We start from the raw sequence: 15,858 nt of genomic DNA on the forward strand, positions 1-15,858 counted from the left end.
AGAAAGGCACCAACCCTATGAATTAATGTATCCTCCAATATAATTTAGGAATTAACCATCTTACATTGCATAAACAACTGATTAACACATGTTTACAAACTGCATTGCATTCCAACAGTTGCTACATGCTCTCATGACTCCTGCGGTCCTTTCCGTAGATGCAGACTTCTGGGAAGCATGAACACATTTCAGATTAGCATCATGCACCGCAGCCCACATCAGTAGCAGTTCGAAAGGCCGAAAACGGTGCACGAGCAGTAACTCACGGTAATAGCAAGGATTGAAAGAGTCATCTTGGGTTGAAGGAACACTGATTCCAGCTGTCCTGAATCCACTATTGGGAGTGTGGGGCTAGTCCAGCCTTGGCCAGACACATTCCCAAAAATATATCATCAATGGGGTATAGTTCAAGGTCTTGGGCTATGTGGTAAATGATATGAGCTGTATACACAGACATAAGTATGCCCGCTCCTCCAATGTATGGTGGGTACGACTTGATAGTGGTCACTATTTCTGGCACATAATACTTGCTCGACTTCTGGCGTTTGGGCCCAAACCCATAAATGAGACGGCCCACAAACAGTTGTTGGTGAACCTTCATGCCTAGCAAGTAATCAACCATGTTATCGGTGTTGGCAACGACATCATCATCTCCATTGAAGATGAATTTAGCACTGGGGCAAAATTCACTGACCCACTGCAGCAAATTGTATTGTTTGAGGGTGAGGTTGAAAAAGGTATCCAAGAAATCCCATTGTAGGACATCTCTGTGTTCTCTGTTTTCCATGGCTAACAGCTGATTCAATTTCCTACTTTCTTTTTGGTCAGGAGAGACACCAGAGATAAAGACTCTCTTAATTAGGACCCCATTGAATTCGCGTTCTCTGCCCCAGGTCTTCCTTACCATTTCCCGCCGATCCGGGTGGAAAGGGTGAGATTTGATCACCAGGAGCAGGAAGACATTCTGAGATCCTTCTCGACCACCACATTTGTCTGGGACATTTTGAATCATGTTAAATTCTCGACAGTGTTTATACATCAAGAAGTTTTTTATGTGCTCTTTCTGTTGATCAAATGAGGGCAGGTGCAACAATGTCCTGTTCGCGTGGCACTTTGACTTGAGCACTGATTCAGTTGCATCAGCAGTAACAACCTTGGGCAGATCTTTGCGATGAACAGTTTCTGCAACATCATCAGTCTCTCGACGTTTGTTATTATCCCAGAACATGAAGAACAATCCCAGAGTAATCAGAACACCCAGCACTACTTTCTCATAGAATCGCCGATGTCCTCCCATCTTTCACCTGAAGTAGAGAAAAATATGGATTAATTCAGAGAAAACTTTACATTTACATGATGCTTGAGAAGAATGAGAAGTTAAGCTATAATGAGGTTCACTAATGCTTTGTAATATTGACCTCAAAATGGTGGTGAGGTAAGGAATAGGCAGGGCCCGACGCCCTGCTGAAAGTTTAATTGACCTGAAGCAGTCCATCCCAGCAGAAAGACAAATTTACCTATAGGATACCATCTCTGTCATTAAACTGAAAATCGCATAGTTTCTTTCTGGGCCTTAAAGGTATATGATTCCAAAGGGTTTATTCCACCTCGCTTCACAGGTCTCATCACTCCTTTCGGGGCTTAAACTGAACTGAGACAAAGAGCAATATAGCACAATGCAGACATTTTGGCCCATGATGTTGCACCGAACTTTTAACCTGCTCCAAGATCAATTGATCCCTACTCTCTCAAAAAGCTGTCAATTTTTCTTTCATCCATGTGTCTATCTAAAAGCCTCTTAAATCTCACTGATGCATCTACCCTTATCACTACCCAGGCTGTGCATTCCATACAGCCACCATTTTCTTTAAAAAAAATACTACTTCTGACAAACCCCTATACTTTTCTCTAATCACCTTAACATTATGCCCCCTCATATTAGTCATTTCTACCCAGGGAAAATGTTGTTGGCTCTCCATTCTTCCTATGCCTCTTATCAGCTTATACGCCTCTATCAAATCACCTCTCCCCACCTCCCCACCCCCAACTTTGCTCTAAAGAGGAAGGTCCCAGCTCGCTCACCATTCAGGTTGAGTTCACAGGTTACTGATACTATGGAAGATGATGTATTATTGACCATTGATTAGTAACTGAATGTATGGCAGTGCAGGGAAGGTAACGGGTTAGCATAGCTCCTGAAAACATCTGATTTTCATGACATTTCAACCTGGTCTATGTATGCCTACAATAGGAGAAACAAAGTGAAGTATACTCAAGGACCTTGGCTTTTTGCTTCTATTTTAACCAGATAATTGTTTTCAAAGTTAAATTAGCAGTGGCCCACCCACCCTGCCATCCATTGGTCAAGCCACTTTATGAAAGGCTGCAACTAAGGCATAACTAGTTCCAAAGGCAAGGCTAACTCCACTCAGATATTCAGTAGTAAGCAATTGTGACAAGACAGCGAAGCCATCGCAGGCCCACATCTATTGAAGGAAAACGGCACCAGCATCAACTATGGCAGGAATTTACGCTTCATGAAGAGCAGTGAACCTTGGACTCCAGGAGCCCAGAGAAAGCACAGATAACTGATAGCAGAACAGGGCAGATAGTTAGCATGATCCACAATGTGTATGAGTAAAACCTTGGATGCCAGGAGCCCTGAAAAGACGCCAGTGACTGATAGCAGAACGATGTGTACAAGTAAAACTATTTGCACTGGGATGCAACTTGTGTCACTTTAGAATTATGGAATCCTAGAGTAATGCGATCTAAACAGGCCCTTCGGCTCAACTGGTCCATACCAACCACAGCATCCTCCCTGCTAGACCCAGTTGTCTAGTTTGGCCCATAACTCTCCAAGCCTCTCCCTTCCATGTACCTGTCCAAATGCCTGTTAAATGTTGCAGTTGAACCCACTTCAACCACTTCCTCTGGTAGCTTCTTCCGGGTACTCACTGTCCTCCGTGTACAGAGGTTATCCCCAAGGTCTCTTTTCAATTTTTCCCCTCCTCTCTTCTATCTGTGACCTCTCATGTTGGACTCTCCAACTCTCCAATAATGACAATCCACCTTATCAATACACCTTATGATTTTAAACTTCTGAGGTCACCTCCCATTCTCCAAGGAATAAAGGTTCGGCATTGCCAGCCTCTCTGTAACTCAGGCCCTCTAGTCCAAAAACATCCTCCTAAATTTCTTCTGCACCCTCTCCAACTTGGCGGCGTCTTTCCTATAACAGGGTAAGCAAAATTGTAGATAATATTCCAAAAGTGGTCTCAACAACAAATTACATAACTGCAAATAATCCCCCGCTCCTAAACTCTACACCATAACTGATGAAGGCAAGCATGCTAAACGCTTTTTATTCACCATCCTGCCTTTCAGTGAACTGACTTGTCAGTGCCTTGCCATTCAATGTACAAGTTCTACTTCATCTGAATGTCCATCACCTCACATATAACCATATAACAATTACAGCACGGAAACAGGCCATCTCAGCCCTTCTAGTCTGTGTCGAATGCTTACACTCACGTAGTCCCACCGATCTGCTCTCAACCCATAACCCCCCATTCCTTTCCTGTCCATGTTCCTATCTAATTTTTTTTAAAATGACAATATTGAACCTGCCTCTACCATTTCTACTGCAACCTTGTTCCAAACAGCTACTACTCTCCGAGTAAAGAAGTTCCCCCTCGTGTTACCCCTAAACTTTTACCCACTAACTCTCAACTCATGTCCTCTTGCTTGAATCTCCACTACTCTCAATGGAAACACGCCTATCCACGTCAACTCTGTCTATCCCCCTCATAATTTGAAATACCCCTATCAAGTCCTCATTCAACCTTCTACACTCCAAAGAATAAAGATCTAACTTGTTCAACCTTTCTCTGTAACTTAGGTGCTGAAACCCAGGTAACATTCTAGTAAATCTTCTCTGTACTCTATTTTGTTGACCTCTTTCCTATAGATCGGTGACCAGAACTGTACACAATACTCCAAATTTGGCCTCAGCAGTGCCTTGTACAATTTTAACATTACACCCCAAGACGTATACTCAATGCTCTTATTTATAAAAGCCAGCATACCAGAAGCTTTCTTCACCACCCGATCCACGAGATTCCACCTTCAGGGAATTATGCACCATTATTCCTAGATCACCCTGTTCTACTGCATTCCTCAATGCCCTACCATTCAACATGATTGTCCTATTTTGAATAGTCCTACCAAAATGTAGCACCTCACACTTATCAGTATTAAACACCATCTGCCATCTTTCAGTCTACTCTTCTAACTGGCCTAAATCTCTCTGTAAGCCTTGAAAACCTGCGTCATTATCCACAATGCCACCTATCTTAGTATCATCAGCATACTTACTAATCCAATTTACCACCCCATCATCCAGATCATTAATGTATATGACAAACAACACTGGACCCAGTACAGATCCCTGCGGCACACCACTAGTCACTGGCCTCCAACCTGACAAACAGTTATCCACCACTACTTTCTGGCATCTCCCATCCAGCCACTGTTGAATCCATTTTACTACTTCAATATTAATACCTAACGATTGAACCTTCCTAACTAACCATCCGTGTAGAACCTTGTCAAAGGCCTTAGTGAACTCCATATAGACAACATCCACTGCTTTACCCTCGTCAACTTTCCTCGTAACCTCTTCAAAAATTCAATAAGATCTGGGGACGTCGCGTGATGACGTAGGATCAAGACGTTGGGAATCCAGCTCCCTCGTAAAAAGTAATGAAATAAGGTTTAAATGAAGAAGAGTTAACAAATATCGACTAGAAACTATTTATAAATAACTCAGGATTATCCTATAATATGGCTCCTAAACCGAAACAGAAGAAAGCTACTACTTCGAAGACTGCGCAAATCGGCGGGGAAAAAAGGCCTAACCGTATCGGCGAAGCCTCGGACTCAAGTTGGATCTCCTCCCGGCGAAGTGCATGGCACTTCTGATGATGCGGGACAGGAAGTTGCAGCAATGTCGGCGGTCTCGAAACGAAACGGCAAGAACAATGCATGCGCGAAGAAACAAGTGTGCATGAACAGATATCAGCAAAAGTAACAAAACTACAAATCCCAACTACGGCTAGAAGGGAAACTGGAATTATATCGGAAGTGGAGTCAGACTCTTTGGGAAATTCAGAGGAAGAAGAAGAGGAAAAGAAAATGGAGATTAAAGGAGTTATAAAAGATATCCTCATATATATTATGAATGAATCAAAAGCTATAAGAAGGATGCAGAATACACTCGATAATGTGGTGGAAAAACAAAAGAAGATGGATAATAAAGTTAAAGAAATGGAAGTAAAAGTGGAAGAAAATACTGAAAGAATAGATAAGATAGAAGACAATAATCTTGCCTGGACAATAAAAAGAAAACGGATGTTGGAAAAAATAGATGCGGTTGAAGACTCAAGTAGATGAAATAATATCAAAATTGTTGGTCTTATGGAAGGTACAGAGGGAGAAAATCCAATAAAATTCTTTCAAGAATGGATTCCGAAAATTTTGGCAATGAAAGAAGGAAGCCAAGTAATTGACATTGAAAGAGCACACAGAGCTTTAAGACCAAGACCTCAGCAAGATCAAAATCCAAGATCAATTCTGATAAAATGCTTGAGGTACCAAGATAAAGAAATGATCTTGAAGGGAGCTACTCAAGGTGATAAAAAAAGAAATGGGCCATTGATAATTGAAGGGAAAAGAGTTTTTTTTTTATCCAGACATAAGTTACGATCTTCTGAAGAGGCGGAAGGAATTTAATCCAGTGAAAAAATCTTTATGGGAAAAGGGCTACAAATTTTATTGAGCTACCCAGCAAAATTGATAAACTTCCTGGATAACGAAGAAAGAAGCTTTTTCATTGACTACCGGAAAGCGGAGAAATTTGTACAAGAATTACCTGATGTCCACGAAGAGGAGTAAAGAATTATAGAAAAGAAGTGGACTAATGATGATGACTGAAACAAGGTTGGACATGACAGACATTTACAAGGAAAAAAATAGTTGAGTATTAATTAGGACTAGAGACATTAATTATTTTCTTTTTTTTCTTCACTAATATATTTTTTTTTGCAAGGGGGGGGGGGTTTGGTGGAGGAGCTCCTGATCGATGGCTGCGAGTTTCACGTGTACAATCATGACGATTGCCATGACCCGTAAAATGGGGGGGGGGGGGAGTAATGTTGTGTTCTTTTTATTCGCAACATTAGTGGGGGGGGAGGTATTTTGGGATTTTTTTCTTATATATTAGTTACCTTTCTTCTATTTTTCCTCTTTTTTGCCTGGATGGTTGGGGAGAGAGTCATAGCAACATGGAGAATTTTAAAGAGTTCCCAAGGTATTATGAATGATTAATTTACTTAATTTTTTAAGTTTTAATGTTAATGGACTTAATGGACCTGTGAAAAGAAAAAGAGTTTTAACATATATTAAGAAAATGAAAGGCGAAATAGCTTTTTTACAAGAAACACATTTAACAGAAACAGAACATAAGAAATTAAAGAGAGATTGGGTTGGAAATGTCATTGCAGCTTCATTTAATTCAAAATCGAGAGGAGTTGCAATTTTCGTCAGTAAATCTTTACCAATTAAAATACAAAATTTAGTAATTTATTCTGTGGGGAGATATGTGATTATACATTGTCAATTTCTTTTCAGAATTCTGGACATTTATGACCATTTATGCACCAAATGAAAGTGATGTAAAATTCATACAAGAAGTTTTTTTGAACTTGGCTGATGCACATGATAAAATATTAATAGGTGGAGATTTTAATTTTTGTTTAGATCCAGATTTGGATAGGTCAACTAAAGTTGCTATAAAATCAAAAGTAATAAAGCTAACTTTATCATTAATGAAAGATTTAAACCTGCTTGACATATGGAGAAAAAATAATCCAAGAGAAAGAGATTATTCATTTTATTCAAATAGACATAAAACTTACTCAAGGATTGATTTTTTTATTATCAAAAAATGTTCAAGATAGAGTGAAAAGTGTGGAATATAAAGCAAGAATACTGTCAGATCATTCCCACTTGATAATGGCAATGATAATGATGGATAAGGAGAAATCGATCTATAGATGGAGATTTAATTCAATTTTATTTAAACGTCAAGATTTTTGTGATTTTATGAAAAAACAGATTCAATTTTTTAATACAAATTTACATTCAGTTGAGGATAAAATTGTATTATGGGAAGCGATGAAAGCATATTTAAGGGGTCAGATTATAAGTTATACATCTAAAATTAAGAAGGAATATTTGGCAGATATTAGATCAATTAGAAAAAGGTATCAAAAAGTTAGAAAAAGAATCGCAAAGATATATGACAAAAGAAAAACGAAGACAACTTGTTAATAAAAAACTACAATATAATACACTTCAGACATATCGTACAGAAAAAGTAATTATGAGAACTTAACAGAAATATTACGAATTAGGTGAAAGATCACATAAGATTCTTGCTTGGCAGTTGAAAACAGCACAGGCTTCTAAAACAATAAATGCAATTAGAACAAGTGTAAATAAGTTTACATATAAACCTTTAGAAATTAATGAAACTTTAAAAAAATTTTATACTGTATCAACCAGAATCACCAAATAAGATTGCTGAGATAGATACATTTTTACCACAAATAACCCTTCCAAAATTAAATTTGGAAGAACAGAAAGGATTAGATATGCCCTTTACATTAAAAGAGGTTGAAGAAGCTTTAGGATCACTTCAGAGTAATAAATCCCCAGGAGAAGATGGTTTTACTCCTGAATTTAAAAAAAAAAAATTAAAGATTGATTAATTCCTCCTTTTATGGAAGAAATATATCTAGTGGAAAGAATGCATAAACTCCCACAATCTTTTTTAACAGCGATTATAACTGTTTTGCCAAAAAAAGATAGACATCCATTAAAGCCAACATCATATAGGCCTATTTCTTTGTTGAATACAGATTACAAAATAATAGCAAAAATTTTATCTAATAGAATATCTAAATATTTACCAAAATTAATACATATGGATCAAACAGGTTTTATTAAAAACAGACAATCAATGGATAACATAAGCCGGTTACTTCGTATAATTATTTTGGCACAAAAAAGAGAGGAAATGAGTGTGGCAGTTGCTTTGGATGCAGAAAAAGCATTTGATAGATTGGAATGGGATTTTTTATTTAAGGTTTTGGAAAAATATGAGTTAGAAAAATCTTTTATACAATGGATTAAAACCGTAAATACTAATCCTCAAGCTAAAGTAGTTACAAATGTTCAGATTTCAACACCATTTTGCTTAACGAGGTCAACTAGACAAGGCTGCCCATTATCACCTGCTTTATTTGTATTGGCAATAGAACCATTAGCTGAATTAATTAGAACAGATTCAGACATTGGGGGCTTTAGAGTTAATCAAGTAGAATGTAAGATTAATTTATTTGCTGATGATGTTTTGATTTATTTAACAAACCCATTACAATCTTTGCAAAGATTATCTTTTAGATTGGAAGAATATGGGAAAGTATCAGGGTATAAAGTAAATTGGGATATAAGTGAAATTTTACCCCTTACCAAAGGAAATTATAATCAATGTCGATTAGTAACTCAATTTCGATGGTCAATAAATGGGATAAAATATTTAGGTATTAGAGTTGATAATGATGTAAAAAATTTATATAAACAAAATTATTCACCATTATTAAAAGAAATACAAGAGGATCTTGATAAATGGATGATGTTACCAATAACATTAATAGGTAGAGTTAATGCTGTAAAAATGAATATATTTCCTAGATTGCAATATTTATTCCAAACTTTACCAATACAATTACCTCAGAAGTTTTTCAAGAACTGAATAAATATGTAAGGAAATTTCTCTGGAAAGGAAAGATGTCAAGAATATCATTGGAAAAATTGAAATGTAAATTTGATTTAGGAGGGTTACAACTTCCAAATTTTAAGAATTATTATAAAGCAAATCAACTTCGATTTATTGCGTCTTTTTTTGATGAAGAAAAACCAGCATGGATTAGAATAGAATTAGATAAGATAGGAGAAAACATACCAGAAGATTTTATATATAAATGGGAATCCAAATGGATATGGGAAAAAAAAGAATATCCTATATTAAGACACTTGATTGATTTATGGAATAAGGTAAATATGGACGATGAGATAAAGAAATCTTTATTAGCAAAAAGTACTTTAATTCAAAATGGGCTTATTCCTTTTACAATGGATAATAAACTTTTATATAATTGGTTCCAAAAGGGGATTAAATATATAGGTGATTGTTTTGAAGGAGGTATATTGATGTCGTTTGATCAATTAAAAAAATAAATATAAATTATCAAAGAACACTCTTTTCTGTTATTTTCAATTAAAGGCTTATTTACGAGAAAAGCTGGGTCAAACAATGTTGATGCCAAAACCTAGTGAAATAGAAATATTTATTCAAAAAGTAAAAATTTGAAAAATTACAACTTGTATGTACAATTTGTTTCAAAAACAGACAAGTAAATCAGGAATTCATAAATCAAGACAAAAATGGGAATCTGATTTGGATGTTAAAATTGATGGAAAAAGCTGGTCAAGATTATGTTATGATAGTATGATAAATACAGTAAATGTTCGACTTACATTAATACAATATAATTTTTACATCAATTATATATAACACCACAGAAAATAAATAGATTAAATTCAAATATGTCTGACCAACGTTTTTGGTGTAATCAAGAAATTGGTGCTTTTTTACATTCTACTTGGTCTTGTTTTAAAATTCAACCATTTTCGATAAATCTAAGATTTCTATTGGAACAAATTATTGGAGTACAACTTCCACATAGTCCAGTATTATTTTTATTAGGAGACATTGAAGGGACAATACCGAAACTTAAATAGAATAAGTATCAGAAAAAAATTATAAAAATTGCATTGGCAGTAGCCAAAATAGTTATCGCAGTTACTTGGAAATCTGATTTATATTTAACTATGGATCGTTGGAATAATGAAATACATAGTTGAATTCCACTTGAAAAAATTACATACAATCTAAGAAATGAATATGATATATTTTTGAAAATTTGGCTCCCATACCTACAAAAGAGGATTAAATACATAGGTCCTTTGAAGATAAAATTATAAAGTAATTGGGGAAGGTAAAAATAAATATTAAAATTATTTTGAACTTCATGGAGCATGTGGGGATCCTCCGGTATCCAGGCAATCTTTCTCTTCTTTCTTTCTTTTTTTTCTTTCTTTAGACAAGGGTTAAGGGGGGAGGGTTAAGGTGAGGGGGGAGGGCTAATATTATTTTTCTTTTTCTTACTATTTTATCACCACATTTAGTCTTTGTAAATTTCTAAAAATATAATAAAAAAAATTAAAATTCAATAAGATCTGTCAAACATGGCCTTCTACGCACCAATCCATGTTGACTGTTCCTAACCAGACCCTGTCTCTCCAGATAATTATATATACCATCTCTAAGAATACTTTCCATTAATTTACCCATTATTGACGTCATAATTACAGGCCTAGAATTGCTAGGTTTACTCTTAGAAGCCTTTTTAAACAATGGAACCACACGAGCAATACGCAATTCCTGTATCACCATCCCCGTTTCTAATGACATTTGAAATATTTCCGTCAGAGCCCCTGCTATTTCTACACTAACTTCCCTCAAAGTCCGAGGAAATATCCTGTCAGGTCCCGGAGACTTATCCACTATCCTTAATAGCGCCAGCACTTCCTCTTCTTTAAACAGCTCAGGTATTTGTAAAGTAATGGTGATAGCGGAGTAACACACCGACGGGAGTAATGTAAATAGACCCGGTAGTCATGAAAGTCATCTGATTGATAAGGTTATTTATTTCCAGTAAGTGAACACTAATCTGATGGTGAAATATGTTGTACTCTTTTGGCTGTGGCTATGTCCAGTTTGCAATCTCCACATAGCTGCTGCCTTGCCCATCATTGTAATGGCCCCATTGTGGACAAATATTTAAGTTTGCTTTATAAAGTTGTTGACTGAGATCGGTGCCGCTGCAGGTTGCCGGAACACGGTTAAATCTGGCGAAAGGGAATGTCCAGTGTTCAAAAGAAAAGATTGTTCCAAAATCATAACTTTTTACCAGAGTTCACATGGCCCATCCTGCTGCTGTGTCTTTCCTATAAGCCCACAGCGATTTCTGCCCTCAGCTGTCACTGGAGTTTATAGTCTGACAGTCAATTGGTCCCAAAGTAAACAATAAGTTAATGCGATATGACAGCACCCGATCTGAACCAGGATGCGGGTCGTGGTTGCTCCCTGGAGCTGATCGATTTGTCGTGAGATACAGGTGCTCGGATTCGCTGGAAACAGAATCAGCAGCTCAGCACAGAGGAAACACGGAGACTGTACTGGGTGGGCAACTTTACTATGAGTTAATGTGTCCACTTGTGATGGTAGGAATTCTAGTTTTTCTACCATTTCATTACTGTCTTTAAAATTGTGTGGCTTTACGGATCCGCCTGATTTTTCTGCAGGAGTGAGTGTGCTTTTCCCGCAAAGACAGCAAGCATCTGTCAGTGATATTTAAAATAAAACTTGCTGATTTAAATCTCATTGGCTGTTGATAACAAATGTCTGTGTGCACTGTATTGTGCTCCTCCGGTACCTAGTAATACGGCCACTGACTCTATGTCCGTGGTCTTCTACTGCCGTAGCCCGTTCAGTTCAATGTTCGACACGTTACGCGTCCAGCGATGCCTCTCTGCACAGTGCAGTAGTAATGTGATTATTTGAGTTACTGTCATCTTCCTGGAAGATTGAATCAATCCCTCCTTTCTCAACCGACCTCTCTCATTACTAAGATGTTTTTGCTCTCAAAATTGCCGCAACCTGATTTATTTCCCAGAACCATTCTCCGCAAAACTGAGACTGTTGAACGTGACAGTCCCAGGATTTCAGCAGTTCCTGCGATATTCAAACTGAACCGTCTGGCACTGACAAACATTCCACCCTAAAAGTCATCCAGATCACATTTCATCCCCATTGTGATGTTTGCTGGAGACAGAACGTACCGTTTACTAAAGAACAGGATAGGGAGAGGCCCGCTGATAAAGCTGTGGGTTTAGTTAATGATTATCACCAGGAACTGACTGAACATTAACCAGGGTGTGTTCATTACTTACAGAACCCGTAACACAGCCTCACTGGGACAGGGTGGTAACAGAACCTGGAGCCGCGGTAGAAGGTAAGAAGCACCAGCTCCGAATCATCAGCAAAGGCTCGGGAGGTGCGAGCTTCCCGCATCTCGGAACTGTCCCCGGGCTACTGCTCGCAGTAACAGAAGACCGATCCGTCCACACTCGGGCTCGACCGATCCCTGACCGAGGGAACTGAAGTTTCGCTTTGTTTATTCCTTCACTGGCGGGATTGACACTATCTGTCCATCCTAGACGGCATTTCTGTTGGTGCTCAAAAGCATGGAACAACCCACATTGGAGTTTACAGCCGGGGCGGGGGGTAGTCGTGGGGGAAGGCGGTGTAAGGAGTTGATTTTTCCATTATATAGTCGGTTGGTGAGACCTGTTGTGGATCACCGCCTGCAGTGTTGTTTCGCTTCTGTCAGAAGTCAGTGGCTAGGTGGGAAATCAAAAGAAGGTTTACCAGACAGATATTTGCCGCTGCGAGTTTTTGTATGAGGAATCTGTTGTGATCTTGACTTGTGGTGTGACATAAAACAGGGGCTTGTATACATTACAGTTTTTTTTTTAAACAACAATATACTTGATTGTATCCGCGGTAATTTGGTATAATGAGTGAGAACTTCGATGGAACATAAAGTATCCTGCGGAGTTTGACAGGGATGTGGACAAAATAGTTCCTGTTGTGTGAGGATCTGAAACCAGGCACCGCCAGTTGAAGACAGTTGAGATGTTTTCCCTCTCTCTGTGGGTCTAGTGTGTCATGGGAATGACCGTCCTCAATATTCAGGAGACAGAATATTCATCACACAGTAAGGAGAAACGGCTCCGGTATCTGTAAATGTGAGGTCGGGGAAGCACACCAGCGGGAGGAAAGTAAACAGACCCATGCGTCATATTTTATTCTGATTAATAATTTTATTTATTTCCAGTAAGTGAACACTGATCTGAATGTGGAAATATATTCTTATCTTGCTGTACTCTTTAGGGCGTGGTTATCTCCAGACCGTTGCTGCCTTGCCCATTATTATAGTGGCCCCATTGTGGACAAATATTGAAGATTGCTTTATAAGCGGTCCGACTCTGATATCAGTGCAGCTGCAGCAGATGGGGTACAGTCACATCTGGCGAAAGCGACTGTCCACTGTTCAGAAGGAAATATATTCCCAACCAGAGTTGATAGAGTCCGTCCTGCTGGTGTGTCTCTCCAATAAACCCATATTGAACTTTGCCCTCAGCTGTCACTGGATTTTTCAGTCGGAGAATAAATTGATCCAGAACTAAACAATAAATTAATTCGATCAGACCAACCGAAAGGAAACAGAATCCCTGGAGCAGACTGAATTGGAAAGAGATTCTGTATGTAATCTTTGTCACTGTGCACCGAAGTACAATCGTAAGCCGGTACCGAACAACACAATACAACCATTTGCCTGACTGAGGTTTTGTGTCCTTCAGTTCAAGCACTGGGGAGCGGGGTGTGGAGTTACATCCTGATTAGTGTGAGGTCCGTGTGAGCGTGATCTCAACTGAACGTTCCGCAGGGTGTACTCACTCACTGTCTGGACCCAGAGAATTCAGTGCTCAGATTCACTGGAAACGGAATCAAGAGCTCGGCACTTGTTTATTTTTTTCTCTCTGTATGTTTTTTGTGCTACCTTGCGCAAAGATAGAGTGTACCTTAAGACTATCTGAAATAAAACTTCCTGCAGTACATCTCACTGTCACCTCCTGTACCTAATAGTGTGGCCGCTGAGTGTATGTCCGTGGTCTTCTACAGCTGTAACCCGCCCAGTCCAGTCTTCGACATGTTACACGTTCAGTGATGCCTCTCTGCACGCTATTGTTGTAGCGTGGTTATTTGAGATACTGTCGTCTTCCTGACATATAGAATCAGTCTGGCCTTTTCCCTTCCATCTCTCTCATTCATAAGGAGTCTTTGCTCACGGAACTGCCGCAGCCTTACTTTTTTTATGTTGTGTTCTCCGCAAACTGAGACTGTTGAAGGTGACAATCCCAGGAAATCAGCAGTTTCTGCGATATTACAAACTGCGCCGTCTAGCATTAACAAACATTCCACGTTCTAAGTCACTGAGATCACATTTCATCCCCATTCTGATGTTTCTGAGAGACCGAACGTACCCTGTTCCAAGGACTAGGAGTCGGAGAGACCCGCTGATAAAGCTATGGGTTTAGTTAATGATTATCACCAGGAGCTGACTGAACATTAACCAGGGTGTGTTCATTACTTACAGAACCCGTAACACAGATTCACTGGGACAGGGTGGTAACAGAACCTGGAGCCGCGGTACACAGTAAGAAGCTCTATATACTGAAATATAAACATCACAAAGGCAGTCACCCACTTCTGTGAACACTTAAATGAGACTGAGAACGTATTGGTGTATTCAACAGTAGAAATGTAGGTGAATCGCTTTTGAAAGAAATAATAATTCCCTTTGACTAATTACACCAACTTCCTGTGCATGCCCTGCGGTAAACTGGTGTAGTTGGAACTGTTAATGGAAACGTCGCACTTTCAATGCAGTTGCGAATGAACAGCAAAGGCTAGGAAGGAGCTAGCTTCCAGATGTTCGGAACTGTCCGCGGGCTACTGTTTCCAGCAGGAGGCCGGCCTCTCCACACCCGGGGCTTTACTGATCGCTGACCGAAGGAACCGAGGATTCGCTTTGTTTATTCCTTCGCTGGCGGGATCTACACTGTTACGAACGTGCCACAACTCTGAGGGGCCGAAGGGTACAAAGTCGCCCCCTCCTTTTTGAGAATCGCAAGATCGCTATTAATTCGGGTCTGGGACCCAGGAAATGAGAGAGAATCCACAAGGTTTTGGAATGTGTCCTGGCCTCAGCGAGACAAAGCCACGGATAACGGCCATTGTCTCTTGGAGACGGAATTGTGTATTGAGTACTGTACTATTCATTGAAGCCCTCAGGGGACGACCAGAGTGGTCTGGTTGAGGGATTGCATCATCCCAACCTGATTGACATCTGAGACCCCGTGAGTAAGGATAAAAGAGGGTCTTGGGAACAACCCCTTTAGACACACCAGGAGAAACGCTGGAAATCCCGTGACAGCGTTTAATAGCGACAGCCGGTGGGGCTCGCGTGCGTCCTTTCCCTTGCCTGGGATTGGCGGGCTCACCACGGAAGAACGGCTTAGCTAAAGGAGAGGCCACAAGTGAACGGCCACACCAACGAGACTCTGACGGATCGAAATCAGAGAAAAACTCATGGGGGCAGATATCTGTCTGCTGAACCTTCTTTTGGTTTCCCACCTACCCACTCTTATCTGACAGAAGCGAAACAACACTGCTGGCGGTGATCCACAACAGGTATCACCAACCGACTATATAATGGAACCATCAACTCCTTACACCGCCTTCCCCCACGACCACCCCCCGCCCCGGCTGTAATCTCCAATGTGGGTGGTTCCATACTTTTGACCACCAACCAAAATGCCGTCTAGGATGGACAGATAGTGTAGATACCGCCGGTGAGGAAATAAGAAAACGAATCCTCAGTTCCCTCGGTCGGGGATCGGTAAAGCCCCGAGTGTGGACGGATCGGCTTCCTGTTACTGCAAGCAGTAGCCCGGGGACAGTTCCGAGATACGGGAAGCTCG

At 39.6% G+C, this 15,858-nt stretch overlaps 1 pseudogene; it reads right to left on the reverse strand.

Annotated features, from left to right (window-relative positions):
* Positions 1 to 334: 334 nt before the first annotated feature.
* Positions 335 to 1,297, reverse strand: LOC140723712 (N-acetyllactosaminide beta-1,3-N-acetylglucosaminyltransferase 3 pseudogene; annotated as a pseudogene).
* Positions 1,298 to 15,858: the final 14,561 nt, after the last annotated feature.

This window comes from Hemitrygon akajei, unplaced genomic scaffold (assembly GCF_048418815.1).
Source record: "Hemitrygon akajei unplaced genomic scaffold, sHemAka1.3 Scf000129, whole genome shotgun sequence".
Taxonomy (NCBI): domain Eukaryota; kingdom Metazoa; phylum Chordata; class Chondrichthyes; order Myliobatiformes; family Dasyatidae; genus Hemitrygon; species Hemitrygon akajei.